Source organism: Cibotium barometz, chromosome 5 (genome assembly GCF_041138505.1).
Source record: "Cibotium barometz isolate CiBa-2024 chromosome 5, ASM4113850v1, whole genome shotgun sequence".
Classification (NCBI taxonomy): domain Eukaryota; kingdom Viridiplantae; phylum Streptophyta; class Polypodiopsida; order Cyatheales; family Cibotiaceae; genus Cibotium; species Cibotium barometz.
Window position 1 is genome coordinate 12,975,439 of NC_141050.1, and position 16,626 is coordinate 12,992,064.

Sequence of the window (16,626 nt, forward strand, 5' to 3'; positions counted from 1 at the left end):
ATTCAACCGGATATTTTGGAGGATTATGATCAGTGATGCTATGGTTCCATTAAAAGATTGTTTTTAAAAACACCTGAATCTGTGGAAAAAGGCAATTTCGTATTGGGTGTGTAAGTGGTGTGACTAGCTTGAAGTTTGCATGAAGATCCGGCTAGGGGGCTTGGGAACTCTTTTTCCTGGTACCCGGGACAAAACCTAACCAAATTCTTAAATGGATCCCATCACTATAGTGCTTGGGTGGTTGGCTAACCCACGGGGTTGGATGGAGTTAGGTTGGACTAATGGATCCCTAAAATGCGACTCAATTCTATTAGGGTACGATAGATGAAGTAAATCCCAGATAAAAATTGTTCTATGGAAAAGAATCAACGGCTGTGCCTCTCAATGAGGAAAAAAGCATTGGTTCCTATGATCCAAGTACAAGTCTTTTCCCTGATGTGACCACGAGACTTACAGATTCGGTTGGATCAGTTCAGTTAGTTAAGGCTCTTGACTACGTTAGAGTAAAAATTATCCTGGAGGAATCGCCTATGCTTTCTGGGCGAGAAAAGTTTTTCCGGGTTTGATTTTGGAAGACCCAAGGGATTAGTCTCTTGTCCGGATATCCATGGGCGAGGCCCCGAGTGAGGGACCCTGCCCTGCACAAGAAGTACCACTTCCGCTGTTAGCACCCCAGAATTCATTGCACAGAGGAGACAGGGATCTTTCAGGTTAGGTTGGATCGGGGGATTTCTGCGATACAAATAGTTATGATTAAGTTACGTTAGTTAGAATAAGTCCTAGGAAGACCCTTGTTCTGTGGGAGGGAATCAGCGGGCTGTGCCTCACTAAAGGAGGAAAAAAGCGATAATTCTATGGACCAAGTGCAAGTCTCTTCCTTGATCTGACCATGTGACTTTCGGGTTCAGTCGGATCAGTTTGGTTAGTTAAGACTTTGACTCGTTAGATCAATTCTCTTGTTCGATGATTTTCCTGGTGGAATTGCCAGTGCCTTCTTCCGGGTGAGGGAAATTTTTTCGGGTTTGATTTTCGGAGGAACCGCTGGGCTAGTCTCTTGTCCGGATATCCATGGGCGAGGCCCCAAGTGTGGATCCCTACCCTGCTCGAGAGACTGACGCTGCTTTCGCTTGCCAGTGCCTTCGGAGGGAGCATTGCGGAGGGGGCAGGGGTCTCACAAGTGGTATCAGAGCTTTGTTGAATGCTAATAAGGAAAAATGAATTCTTATTAAAAATTTATAATAAAAACTCAAAAAGTGCATTTACTTATTGTATTTTCATTCCTTAAGCTTCATTAATGAAGATTTTTAATCAAAGAATTTGGTTTTATAGATGGAAGTTCCACACTTATCCGGTATTCCCAATCACAAGATATGACTGCCTTCACCTTCGAGCATATCAGTCAGACTCGCAAGCCATTTTGACACACAAGGCAATATGCCCATGCCTTCTGCAATCAGCGCATGATGCTGAGGGAGAATATCTCGTTGATCATGGTCTTGTTGAAGTTAAAAGTGATTCATGGTGTCATTTTGTATCACCCCACGCCTCGAGATTTCATACTTTCCTGCCATATCTATAGACTTCTTAGATGTTTTATCCAAAGTAGTAAGATAGTAGCTCCTTTGGTAAATAGGGGAACATTTGTATCGGGGCATGTTTGTAGCCCAGTATCACCATCTTATGCATTTTCCAAGGAGGTTTTGACTTTCTGGAGCCGAGATGCTCTATGTACATATTGCAACCTTTATATGAATAAAGAAATGTTTTGTGGAAAATTCCCTGTTATATAAGTGATTGTTTATTATTTGACGAATTGAAGAAACAAGATCTGTTACTCGTACTTATGTCATAGATCTCCAATAAGATCGTTTACCTTGTTTAAGCAATTATTTTTCGAACCTCTTAAGTCTTAGGATCTCGTTGACGAAATCAAAATAAAAATTTAATAATGTATCATTTTTGGCAGAATCATGAGGCGAGCGATGAACCGTGGCCGATAGCCAGATCCTCTCACTGATGAGAGCAAGAGCTTGACCCCGATGTTCGTCGCAAGGCTCTTCATAGAACTCAGCTAGGACCCTTTAAAGGTGAAGGGAAAAACTTGGGCGAGGCTGTGGAGAAGTGGGTTGAAGCCATGGAGGAATATTTTGATGTCACCGGATACAACGAGAGGAGCAAAATGGCTCTCGCTAGGCTGAAGATTGTGGAAACAGCCAGGGTGGCATGGACAAACCATTGTGACACTAACCATCTGGATAGGAATACCCAGTCCCCTGGAATGATCTCAAAGTTTATCTAAGGAAGAGATTTTGTCTCCCCGGATTTTTAGAAACCAAGATGAATGAAATCTTAGAGCTAAACCAGGGAAGCAAAACTATTGAAGAATATCATCAGGCATTTTCTCTTCTCCTCAAAGTACTCACCACCGCTAGACGAAGAGCAACTTATGGCCAGGTTCATTCGGGGAATGAACAAACATTTAGACACCTTGGTCAAGAATGTCAAGCCAGTTTTCATGGCTGAAGCTGTAAGAATGGCGAAGGACTTCACCAAAGCCTTCATTGTTAAAGTCTCGTCAAAGCCAGCTCCCTCATCCTTGAAGAGATTCCAGACACCGGGAAGTTCTTCCAACCTTCCGCCTCCAAAGAGACACCAAGGTCCCAACTAGAATCTGGAGTGTGGAAGTTTCAGGAATGAAGGAAGACCTTTTCCTCGAAGCTCTTTCTTAGGAACTTTGGCTCTTTCAAGAATGCAGAGGGAAGAGCTTCGAAGTGAGAACAGGTGCTTCGGATGTCAGGGGTTTGGTCACCAGCTCAAGGATTACCTATCTCCTTCTGTGGGCCAAGGAAGGCAGGGTCCCAGAGTTAAGAGACAGACTCCTTCGTATCAGTCTAATCAGGGTCCCTCGCACCAAAATCAGGGCAACCCGAGAAGTGCCAGCTCAACCTGTAGCCTCCATGCAAAGCAGTCTCCGAACTCCCTCCTAGAATTGGGGTAACCAAAGAGAGAGAGTTCCACCTCAGACTGCAGCAGCTAGAGTCGTATAACTATAGTTGAGGAAGTGGAGGAAAAAAAAGGACAGATCTATGCCGCAATTGAGCATCAGGGGAAGAATCGTCAATTTTCAGTCCTCCAAACTCCAGCAGAGTACCAGGGTAAGCAATTCAAGATTTTGATTGATTCAGGCAATACTCATTCTTTTATTTCCCCAGGATGTCTACGTAAGTTAATCCTAAATCAAAAATCAAGGAAACCTATGCAAGTGGAAAGATTCTTTTCACAGACCTTGAGATAGACCTTATTCAGTTTAGTCTAGATGGGAGCATAACAGAGTGCCAGTTCAGAGTCCTACCCTTGGGAATCTATGATGGAATCCTCGGAATGGATTGGCTCCATAAGAATCAGGCTGACATTCATTGTCCCACAATGGAACCATCTCTTTCCTTGACCTTCACGTGTTCAAGGAACTTGAATTTCCAGATCCCCAGTGTTGCAATTAGTCAAGGCTTCTAAATTGTTAAAAGGGCTCAGAAAGAGACAAGCTATTTATGTTGTTAAGATGAATCCGCCCGGTAGATATAAAATGCAAGGCTAAAGAACCAGAGTGGTTAAGTGAGTATGTAGATGTGTTCCCAAAAGAGCTGACTGAGATGCCTTTGTCTCGCGAAGTAGATCATGAGATCGAGTTAACTCCCAGAGCTCAGCCAGTAACCCAGCATGCATACAAAATGCTAGTCCTTCCCCTTTAACTAACCTTCTCAAGAAGAGTACCCTATTTCAGTGGTCTGCTATGTGTCAAAGTGCCTTTGATAAGCTGAAGACAGCCTTAGTAAAACCAACCCTGTCCTTAAATTGCCAGATTTTACCAAAACTTTTGAGGTAGTTACTGATGCCAGTGGGTTTGCCTTAGGCGGTGCTCTTATGCAGGAAGGTTATGTAGTGGCCTATGAATCCAGAAAACTCAGAACACATGAGAGAAATTATGCTTTCCATGACTTGGAGTTACTCTCAGTAAATTATGCTTTCCATGACTTGGAGTTACTCTCAGTAGTTTATGCTCTGAAGTTGTGGAGACATTATCTTTTGGGACAGAGGTTCACCTTGATGACAGATCATCAAAGTCTGAAGTGGATCTTCACCCAAAGGGATCTCAACATGTGTCAAAGGAGATGGATGCAGACCCTGCAGGAATTTGATTTTGAAATTAAGTATCAGCCCAGGGATCTCAACATGCGTCAAAGGAGATGGTGAAGACCCTGCAGGAATTCGATTTTGAAATTAAGTATCAGCTAGGGAAAGAAAATGTGGTGGCAGATGCGCTCAACAGAAAAGCCTCCTTGCTTGGAATTACAGTGGTGTCAAATCCATTAATCCATGAAGCAAGGGAGAGAATCATGCAGAACAAATTCTTGCTTGGAATTACAGTCCATGAAGCAAGGGAGAGAATCATGCAAGTAATTCTTTGCCCCTATTGCTCCCCTCTGATGCAGGAAAGCAAGACTCCTCAGGAAATGAGCCGAGTTCTTGGGTACAAATGAGCCGAGTTCTTGGATGAAGGATGCATGTATTATAATAATCGGCTATGCATTCCCAATGATGAGAGAATAAAGGGAAGGATTTTGAGAGAAGCCCATGATAGCCTGATAGCTGGACATCCAGGGTTTATAAAAACCTATATGTCTGTGAAGAAAAGCTTCTTCTCGCCAAGACTCAAAAAGGATGTACATGATTATGTGCGGCAATGCTTAATGTGTCAGAGAGTCAAGGCAGAGAGAGTCAAGATGCTAGGGAAACTGCAACCTCTAGACATTCCACAGATGAAGTGGAAATGTATCAGTATGGAATTTGTCACTGGATTACCTTTAGTATAATCAGGTTACAACTCCATTTTTGTGGTAGTTGATAGACTAACCAAAGTTGCCCATCTGATTCCAGTGAAAGAAACATACACTACATTGGATGTTGCCAGAGTTTTTCTTAAAGAGATCTTTGGATTGCATGGCTTACCCAAGAGGATAGTAAGTGACAGAGATCCCAAGTTCACGTCAAAATTTTGTATTGCATTCTTCGAAGCAGTAGGAACTTTCTTGGATCTCAGTATAGCCTATCACCCCCCCGAAACAGAGGGCCAGACCAAAAGAGTGAATCAGGTAATAGAAGATATCCTTCGATCATGCTGTGGGGCAGGGAACCCAAGAAGTGGTTAAGCTATTTGCACCTGGTTGAATTTGCATACAATGCTTATCATCATCAAAGCATTGGACGAGCCCTTTCAAAGCTCTGTATGGACAAGATTGCCTTACACCATTGACTTGGTCCGACCCATTGATCAGAGTCGAGATGTCCAGATAAATGCTTGATGACATGGACCAGCAAATGCAATCAATCCATAAAGATATTAGGCAGCCCAAGATAGGCAAAAGCAGTATGCGGATAAAAAGAAATCAGAGAGAGAGTTTGAAGAATCAGATATGGTCTTCATTCGAGTACGACCAAAAAGAAGTTCCTTATCTTTAGGGAAGTACAAGAAGCTCTCTCTCCCAGATACTGTGGACCGTATGCTATTATAAAGAAAGTAGGTGATCTAGCTTATAAACTTCTTTTGCCTCCCCATCTTAAGGTACATAATGTATTCCATGTCAGTTTGCTTAAGAATTATAAACCTAGCCCGAGTCACGTGCTTAATGATGAACGATTTCTCCAACTCAAGTTCTTCTCTCTAGAAGACGCCACCTGGGGGAGAAAGAAGAAGAAATGGAAAAAGATTACCCCCACTTTGTGAGATGAGGACATCTCGTGTTTTTTAAGTGGGAGAGGATGTAAGATTCCTCCTCAGCCTGAATAATTAAAAAGCTTTTACCTCAATCTCTCCCTATTTCTGAATGCAAGAAAATATTGTTTTTGCCTAGAGAGAAGAAAAAATCTAGAGAGAGATAACTGAATATTGAGATATTTTGGATATAAAAATTCTTCTAATATCTAAAATATATTTTCCTAAAACTGAAGTTCAAAATAAATTCTCCAATGTGCATTAGGAATCAATTAAAAATGATATAAGGGACATTAGCCTAAGGATCTAAATTTTTAGAAATTTCTAGATTATGGTCCAATTAAGGTTCCTATAGGCCAATAGGATTAATCCAAGTGCTAGAATGAGATAAATCCAATGAATAAAAGAAAATATCCAAAAATGAGTAAATGCTCACATAAGATGAAGAGTTGACTGAGTACAAGGTTTATTAGTTAAAAACTAAGAGATATTACTAAAAAAATAAGATATTTTAGAGAAATGATGAATTTTTGACACCTTGGTAACGAGAGGGAGACCTTTGAGGTAGGCATCTCCTTCACATGTGTGGAACGGTTTTTAATTCAAAAAAATTATGATATTTTTATCTCTCCTCTCTCCTTGATCAAACTGGATCAAAAGGGGAGCCAAACTGGTCCAAATCTTGTCCAAATTTAGTCAAACTAGAGCTGCAAAATTATAGAACCTAGTTGGACTCAGTTAGTAGCCTCCCTCACCTATAAATAGACCGTCATTCTTTTGTATTCTCATCTATAAGCTATACCATGCCTGTATTACATTAAAATAATCATATTTTCTATTATCCCTTAAATTTCCTCTATTTTTGGGGAGCTTGGAACTTCTCTCTCTCTTCAACAACTCTTGGAGCTCTCTTCTCCACTTTCTAAACCAATTGATTGGTTGGGGGACTTCACTTCTAGAAAAAGAAGCAAGCTAATACTTGAGGTAAGAATGAATTTTATGGTTTTTTGTTAAATTTTCTCAAATGACTTCTCTTCTCAACCCCTCTCAAGCTTGAGAAGTTTTCTAATTGATTGTTTTAAATTCAAATCAAGCTTTCCCTAAGAATTTTAATGTGTAATCAAGAAAAAGTTAATCTTTATGCTTATTTAGAATGCTTTCTTATATATATCTCTCTCTCAAAAAGAATAGTCATTCCTATGGCTAATTCCTTAGAAAAAGAATGCTTCTCATTGATAAATTCTTAATTCAAAACCAAACTCTAAGCTTGTTAAGCTAGAGAATAAGAAAATAGTATTTTTATGCTTTTATGTTAACAAAATAATGGTTAATTCTTTTAGATTATTTATAAGTAGTTAAGAACTACTTTAATTGATTCTAAATGAGAAAGAGATAATCCTATCAATTTGGGAAAAGAGAAAAAATGGAAATAGCTTAATCTAGTGGAATAATCAGAATTAAGTTTATGATTATGGTTAAAAATATGATTTAAATTCATAGTTTAGATTTAAGCTTAAGAATAGATTTTCTATCATAATTGTATTATAATATTTTATTATTTTAAAAAAATTAAAAATTATCAGTAGTAATAGCAGCGAAGCTATGGATAAATTTTATAAAAACCTGATATTCTCACATAGAACCATTTCTTAATCTATTATGGTTAGGAAGGAATGAAATTCATAAAGTTGGAATTTTTCTTATAGTTAGAAGTTTAGTAGATTTTTATCTGAAGAAGATCCTTTTAGGAATCAAAGTTAGACGTAAACCGAATAATTTTGGTTAGACCACGATTGTCAGAGAGGCGGCCAGGAAACTACTTGCCCATCTCTCGAATCTGAATCAAGCAAAAACCTCATGACTAATTCCAATTCTTGACACAAAGAATAGAACACCGTTGAATTAGCATATTTTTCGCTTAACCAAAATCACCAAGAATCTAGTTGGAAGTTCAGTCAAATGATAGGTAAATTACCCTGATGAGAGATCAATGATTCTCATTAAGAAAATCTGGATTAAGGGAAAAGGGTTTTGTGGAACCAATCTCGAACCGGGAATTCTACTTGCATTAGAACCTCTGTTTTCTTTTAAAGGATTGTTTTACGCCAGAATGCTAGAAGAATCATTTGGTATATTTTTAACTAAGGAGAGACTCCTTTTGCAATAGTTGGCGGGGAGTCTTCGAGGGGCATCACTCGCGGGCAAAACCTACCGAGGTCTTGACCGGCCTCTGTAAGATCCTTGTCGAGCAATAATTTCAGGGGTGCTAGTAGAGCGGAAGTAGCACTTCTTGCACGGGGCAGGGTCCCACACTCGGGGCCTTACTCACACAGATATCTGGACAAGAGACTAATCCATCGGTTTTTCCAAAATTGAACCCAGAAAAAACTTCCTTTGCCTGGAAAGCACGGGCAATTCCACCAGGATAACTTTTCCCTAACGTAGTCAAAAGCCTTAACTAACTGAGCTCATCTGACCGAACCTGTAAGTCCCATAGTCAGATAAGGGAAAAAGACTGTACTTGGATCATAGAGACCAACGCTTTTTTCCTCATTGAGAGGCACAGGCGTTGATTCTTTTCCATAGAATAACTTTTGTCCGGGATTTACTTCATCTATCGAACTAAACAGAAATTGAGTCTCGATTTATAAATCCATCAGTCCAGCCTAACCCCATCCAGTCCCATGGGTTAGCCAACCGCCCAACCACTGTAGTGATGGGATCCAATTAGGAATTTGGTTAGGTTTTGTCTCGGGTACTAGGGAAAAGAGTTCCCAGGTCCCCTAGCCGGATTTTCAAGCAAATTTAACTCCAGTCACACTACTTACACACCCAATATGAAATGGCCTTTTTCCTAGATTCAAATGTATTTAATTCAGTCATTTAATGAAAACATAGTGTTACTGATCATAAACTTCCAAGTATCCGGTTGAATCTTAATTTCCAATCATTCTTTCATCGGAGTATCTATGACATCATTGGCAACCAGAACTCTCACCACCTGTTCACTCAGGGGCCTTTTCGATAGTTCCTAGCTCATAGTACGTGGCAGATAATCACTTATAAAAATCAAGATGGAATCCTCGTTGAAGATCATCAACCAACAGATCCATATAAGAGAGCTATGGACTCATCAATTGAGGACCAGCAAGGTAAATCAACCAGATCCATACTCGGTTTCAGAAAACAACTCTTACTCCTTATTCTAATATCTTCCACGACGTACGTGTGGGTATCTTTGGCGACCCAGAGCCCGAGAGCACGTGTGGGTATCTTTGGCGACCCAGAGCCCGAGCACCGTATGGTCAGCACCCTCTAGGATCCTTCGCAGGTCACCTAGCACTTCACTCATAGGTTGGTCAAGACCTCGGTCGACCTTGTTACGCGAGACGTCCTCCATTGACTCTTCGTCCTCAGTAGTTGCAACTTTATCAGTTAGGTCTCCACGACCTTAATCACAAGACGGTCAAAATGCTTCCCCAGCATTCTTGACATAAAACAGTCATTTACAAACAGGTCACAAATACAGTTTCTATATTGAACTCTCATCTTTTCACATAATCCCTCATCAGTCCTCATTACTTATTCCACATTCCATTCATATGTGTACTCATTCTCATCCAATCACATCATTTTCCATCTCATCACCTCAGATTCATTCACATCACATATCATATATTCACATCCCAATTCACATGTCATCACATCTCATCCATTCACTCATATCGACGACACATCATTTCACATACACATTCGCATTCATTATTCTACATACACATTCATCACTCATCCATTCACTCATATCGACGACACATCATTTCACATACACATTCGCATTCATTATTCTACATACACATCCACATTCGTACATCCAATTCTACATCCGCATTCATACATACACATCTATATCCACATCTATACATCCACATCCACATTCATACATCCATATCCACATCCACATCCATACATCCATTTCCACATCCACACCCACATGCATACATCCATTTTCACATCCACATTCATACATCCACATCCACATTCCATATCTACATCCATACCCACATCCATACATCCACATTCTTATTCACATCCATACATCCATATCCACATTCCACATCCATACATCCATATCCACATTCCACATTCATACATCCACATCCACATTCACATTCATACATCCACATCTACATCCATACATCCATTTTCACATCCACATTCATACATCCATTTTCACATCCTCATTCATACATCCACATCCACATACATACATCCATACATCCACATCCACATCCATACATCCACATCCACATCCACATCCATACATCCACATCTACGTCCATACATCCATTTTCACATCCACATTCACATTCATACATCCACATTCATACACATTCATACATACATCCATACATCCATATCTACGTCCATACATCCACATCCACATACATACATCCATTTCCACATTCACATCTATATCCATACATTTTCACATCCACATCTATATCCATACATCCACATTCACATCTACATCCATACATCCATTTCCACATCCTCATTCATATATCCATTTCCACATCCTCATTCATACATCCACATCCACGTCGACATCCATACATCCATTTCCATATCCCATTCACATTCACATTCACATTCACAAACATCTTCATCCATTCATCCATTTACGTCTATGTGATTCCTATCACATCTCATCACATCTATTTATAGAATGTAGGAGAATTCTAATTTTTTGATATAAAGATATTTTACGCATCTAATTAGGCATAAAGATAACTTTAGTAGGAATAACACTTTTATAAAAATCCTTTTATGCATCTATTTAGGCATAAGTTCAATTTTAAGGAAAATAACACTTTCGAATTAAAAATAAACCTTTTATGCATTTTACTATGCATAAATTCCATTTTAATGAGAATAACACTTTCAAAATAAAAATAAATCTTTTATGCATTTTACTATGCATAAATTGCATTTTAATGAGAATAACACTTTCAAAATGAAAATAAATCTTTTATGCATTTTACTATGCATAAATTCCATTTTAATGAGAATAACACTTTTAAAATAAAAATAAATCTTTTATGCATCTAACTATGCATAAATTTAATTTCAATGAAAATAATACTTATAAATCTTTTATGCATCTTTCTATGCATAAAATCAATATTGATAAGAATAACTCTTTTGAATTAAAAATAAAATTCTTTATGCATCTATTTATGCATAAAATCAAAATTGATGAGAATTACACTTTTGGATTAAAATAAATTCTCTATGCATCTTTCCATGCATAAATCCAATTTAGTAGGAATTACACTTTTAGAATAAAAGAATTTCTCTTATGCATCTAATTTATGCATAAAATCCATTTATGATGAAAATCACACTTTTAATATAAAAAAATATCTTTTATGCATATGTTTATGCATACAAATCATTTATGATGAAAATTACTCTTTTAATATAAAAGAATTTCTTTAATGCATCTATTTATGCATAAAAATTATTTATGATGAAAATCACACTTTTAATATTAAAAAATAATTTTTATGCATACAAATCATTTATGATGAAAATCACTCTTTTAATATAAAAGAATTTCTTTTATGCATCTATTTATGCATAAAAATCATTTATGATGAAAATCACACTTTTATAAATCAAAATATTAATTTCAATATACTTCCTTCTATGCATGGAATTTAATTCTAAAGAAAGTAACACTTTTTTAATAAAATATTTTTAGTATGCATTTTCTTATACCTAGGATGAAAATTAACACTTTAAGAATACATATACAATGGGAATTACTCTTTTGAATAAAGAAAATTAAAACTTATTTTTCACAATTTTAGAAAATTTTGCCATAACCTCCTTTGTATGGTTGACCATTTTTTAATTTTTAATTCTCTAAAATTAATTGGAAGTTCACCAAGAGTATTTAAATCATTCTAATGTAAACATTTTCTACTTATCAAAGCGAAACATTATGAAAAACTTGATTTTATCCATTAATCATTCATCTAGGATAAAGAATGGTTGGATTTACTAAAGAAGAGAGGGGAATGTCTTTTTTCAATGAGGCATAACATCATTTCATTTTAGAGAAGACAAAAATCATTAAAAAAACCATAAAATGAATAGAAAAAGAGAGAATTTCCAACTTACAAAGGAATTTGAGAGCTTTCCTTTGGCTTGATGGTTTGAGGGATCTGCTCTTGTTTTGAAACAAGAGTGGCCCACCAGTCTTTAGAAGAGGGAAGGTCAAAAATTAATGAATTATGAGTAAATTCACAGTTTTTGGCTCTTGGGAGAAGCAGGGTAATAGTGCAAAAACACTATTAAGCTTCAACAAAGAGGGAGGCTTCTATTTGTAGGAAAAGGTTGGAGCCTGGAATCTTGATCCCTAATTTTCCTGCCTTGAAAACCTTGATCCAAAAGGAGTTGGGCAATCCATGCTGCGATGTCCAAACCCTTGATAGTTATTTCACTCTCTTGTTCAAGGGTGGAACTTCTGAAGTTGAAATCTAGGGGATTGAGTTTTGGGAAAAGGACATTTCTTCCATTCTGGAACTTCCCATATCTTGGGTTTGACCTTGATATCTCTTAGGCGAAGGAAGGTTGGAATCACCTTCTGGGAATAAAAACCTTTTGAAAGGTGATGGTGCTGGCTTTGGCGGGACTTTGACATCAAAGGCCTTAGCAAAATCCTTCGCCATCCGAACTGCTTCGGCCATGGAAACTGGCTTGGCATTCTTCACCACCCCCAGGATATTCAAAGGTTTGTTCAGTCCCCGAATGAACCTGGCCATCAGCTATTCTTCATCCAACGGAGGGGAGTATTTGAGGAGGAGGGCGAATGCTTGGTGATATGCTTCAATCGTTCTACTCCCCTGGGTTAACTCTAAGAATTCGTTCATCTTTGTTTCTAAAAAGCCAGGAGGACAGAACCTCATCCTTAGGTAAATTTTCAGATCGGTCCAAGTTTGGGTAGATGGTTTGTCTCGCAGTGGTTTCTCCATGCCACTCTAGCTGACTCCACTATCTTTAGCCTTGCAAGAGCCATTTTGCTCTTCTCATTGTACCCGGTGACATCAAAGTATTCTTCCATTGATTCGATCCACTTCTCCATAGCCTCGCCCAAGTTTTTCCCTTCTCCCTTGAAAGGTCCAGGCTGCGAACTATGAAGAGTTTTACGAACATCCAGGTCGTCATTGAGTTGGGGGTTAACATTTCTACCACAACGACCTCGATCCATGTTCCTATCAATATGAAAATTCTTGTTAAGTCTCTTTATTCATGATTCAATCCGATTTTTTATTCAACTGATTCCGGGGTTCTCTAAATAGGTCGGCTCCCTACAGAGTCAAGGGATAAAGATACTCATACAAAACGCATTATTAGTTAACAATTCATTCAGAATTATCTCATTCATATCTTTAACACAATAATGGTCCATCAGACTGAATTCTTCTATCTAAACAATCCTCCATGGGGATTTCAAATTTTCAGATTTTTAATTTATCAACCCTTAACTTGATCCACTGATCAAAAGTTAACAGTAGTAATCTGCAAGCACAATCCACTAATCTTATAGTGATTTGCTGAAGTCATTAACGTCATTCTAGCTATGAACATTATCACAGGGACTCGTCCCATTCATCCTCATTGTGGTTTTGCTCGGCTTATTACATTTCAACCAAATTTCAGGAATCATCATTTTTCAACCAGGAATCCAAATCAATTCATCAGTTCACAACCAGAATTTAAAAATCACATCCATCACATTCGAATTCATCATCTGAATAGCATTAAGGCTTATAATTTCAAGTCTTAGGTTTACTCGTATATACTGCCAGTAAAGAGCTGCAGTTATACCCTCGGTATATACGGGTAGTCATGGTCCTTGAAATTATAAGGTAAAGACCATCATGTCTAGGCCTCAAGCAAGTCCGGGATTCCATACAATTGTGGTACTTCCATCCGAGGACCCAATTACTAATGAATTTCAGTTCAAATAACAATTTGTATGAATTTGATCACACAATTCTGATCTTATACTCCTACTTCATAAATTTTTGACATTTTTGGCTTTTTCGTTGATCCTCATTAGTCAATTCGCTCTGATACCAATTGTAAGATCCCTGTCCCCATCGCGTAACAATTAGCAGCGGAAGTAGCACTGCTTGCATGGGATAGGGTCCCACACTCGGGGCCTCGCCCATGGATATCCGGACAAGAGACTAATCCATCGGTTTCAGGGGTGCTAGTTTTTTCAAAACTGAACCCGGAAAAAACTTCCTTTGCCCAAAAAGCACGAGCGATTCCACTTGGATAAATTTTCCCTATAACGTAGTCAAAAGCCTTAACTAACTGAGCTCATTTGATCGAACCCGTAAGTCCTATAGTCAGATCAGCGAAAAAGACTGTACTTGGATCATAGAGACCAACGCTTTTTTCCCTCATTGAGAGGCACAGCCGTTGATTCTTTTCCATAGAACAATTTTTGTCCGAGATTTACTTCATCTATTGAACTAAATAGAAATTGAGTCTCGATTTACGGATCTATCAGTCCAGCCTAACCCCATCCAATCCCATGGGTTAGCCAACTGCCCAACCACTGTAGTGATGGGATCCAATTAGGAATTTGGTTAGGTTTTGTCCCGAGGACCAAGGAAAAGAGTTCCCATGTCCCCTAGCCGGATTTTCAAGCAAATTTATCTCCAGTCACACCACTTACACACCCAATATGAAATGGCCTTTTTCCTAGATTCAAATGTATTTAATTCAGTCATTTAATGAAAACATAGTGTTACTGATCATAAACTTCCAAGTATTCGGTTGAATCTTAATTTCCAATCATTCCTTCATCGGAGTATCTATGACATCATTGGCAACCAGAACGCTCACCACTTGTTCACTCCGGGGCCTTTTCGATAGTTCCTAGCTCATAGTAACCAATAGATAATTACTTATAAAAATCAAGATGGAATCCTCGTTGAAGATCAACAAGATCAACCAACAGATCCATATAAGAGAGCTATGGACTCATCAATTGAGGACCAGCAAGGTAAATCAACCAGATCCATACTCGGTTTCAGAAAACAGCTCTTACTCCTTGTTTCAATATCTTCCACGATGCACGCGTGGGTATTATCGGCGACCCAGAGCGCGAGCACCGTATGGTCAACACCCTCTAGGATCCTTCATAAGTCACCTAGTGCTTCACTCATAGGCCGCTTCCTTGGTCCCTCATCCACCGTACCAGAAGCTCACCATTTAAATCAAACCGAGGCTGGTCAAGACCTCGGCCGACCTTGCTATGCGAGACGTCCTCCATTGACTCTCCGTCTCAGCAGTTGCAACTTTATCAGTTAGGTCTCCACGATCTTAATCATAAGACGGTCAAAATGCTTCCCCAGCATTCTTGACATAAAACAATCATTTACAAACAGGTCACAAATACAGTTTCTATATTGAACTCTCGTCTTTCCACATTATCCCTCATCAGTCCACATTACTTATTCCACATTCCATTCATATGTGTACTCATTCTCATCCAATCACATCATTTTCCATCTCATCACCTCAGATTCATTCACATCACATATCATATATTCACATCCCAATTCACATGTCATCACATCTCATCCAGTCACTCATATCGACGACACATCATTTCACATACACATTCGCATTCATTATTCTACATACACATCCACATTCGTACATCCACATCATACATCCATATTCTACATACACATCCACGTTCATACATCCACATCATACATCCAATTCTACATCTGCATTCATACATACACATCCATATCCACATCCATACATCCACATCCACATTCATACATCCATATCCACATCCACATCTATACATCCATTTCTACATCCACATCCACATGCATACATCCATTTCCACATCCACATGCATACATCCACATCCACATTCCATATCTACATCTATACATCCACATCCATACATCCATACATCCATATCCACATTCACACATTCATACATCCACATCCATATCCACATTCACACATTCATACATCCACATCCACATCCATACCCACATCCATACATCCACATTCACATTCACATCCATACATCCATATCTACATTCCACATTCATACAGCCATATCCTCATTCCACATTCATACATCCACATCCACATTCACATTCACATTCATACATCCACATCTACATTCATACATCCATTTTCACATCCACATTCATACATCCATTTTCACATCCTCATTCATACATCCACATCCACATACATACATCCATACATCCACATCCACATACATACATCCATACATCCACATCCATACATCCACATCTACGTCCATACATCCATTTTCACATCCACATTCATACATCCATACATCCACATCCATGTCCACATCCATACATCCATTTTCACATCTACGTCCATACATCCATTTTCACATCCACATTCATACATCCACATATCCACATTCACATCTACATCCATACATCCATTTCCACATCCTCATTCATACATCCACATCCATACATCCATTTTCACATCCTCATTCATACATCCACATCCACATCTACATCCATACATCCAATTCCACATCCACATTCACATTCACAAACATCCTCATCCATTCATCCATTTACATCTATTTGATTCCTATCACATCTCATCACATCTATTTATAGAATGTAGGAGAATTCTAATTTTTTGTTATAACGATATTTTATGCATCTAATTAGGCATAAAAACAACTTTAGTAGGAATAAAAACTTTAATAAAAATCCTTTTATGCATCTATTTAGGCATAAGTTCAATTT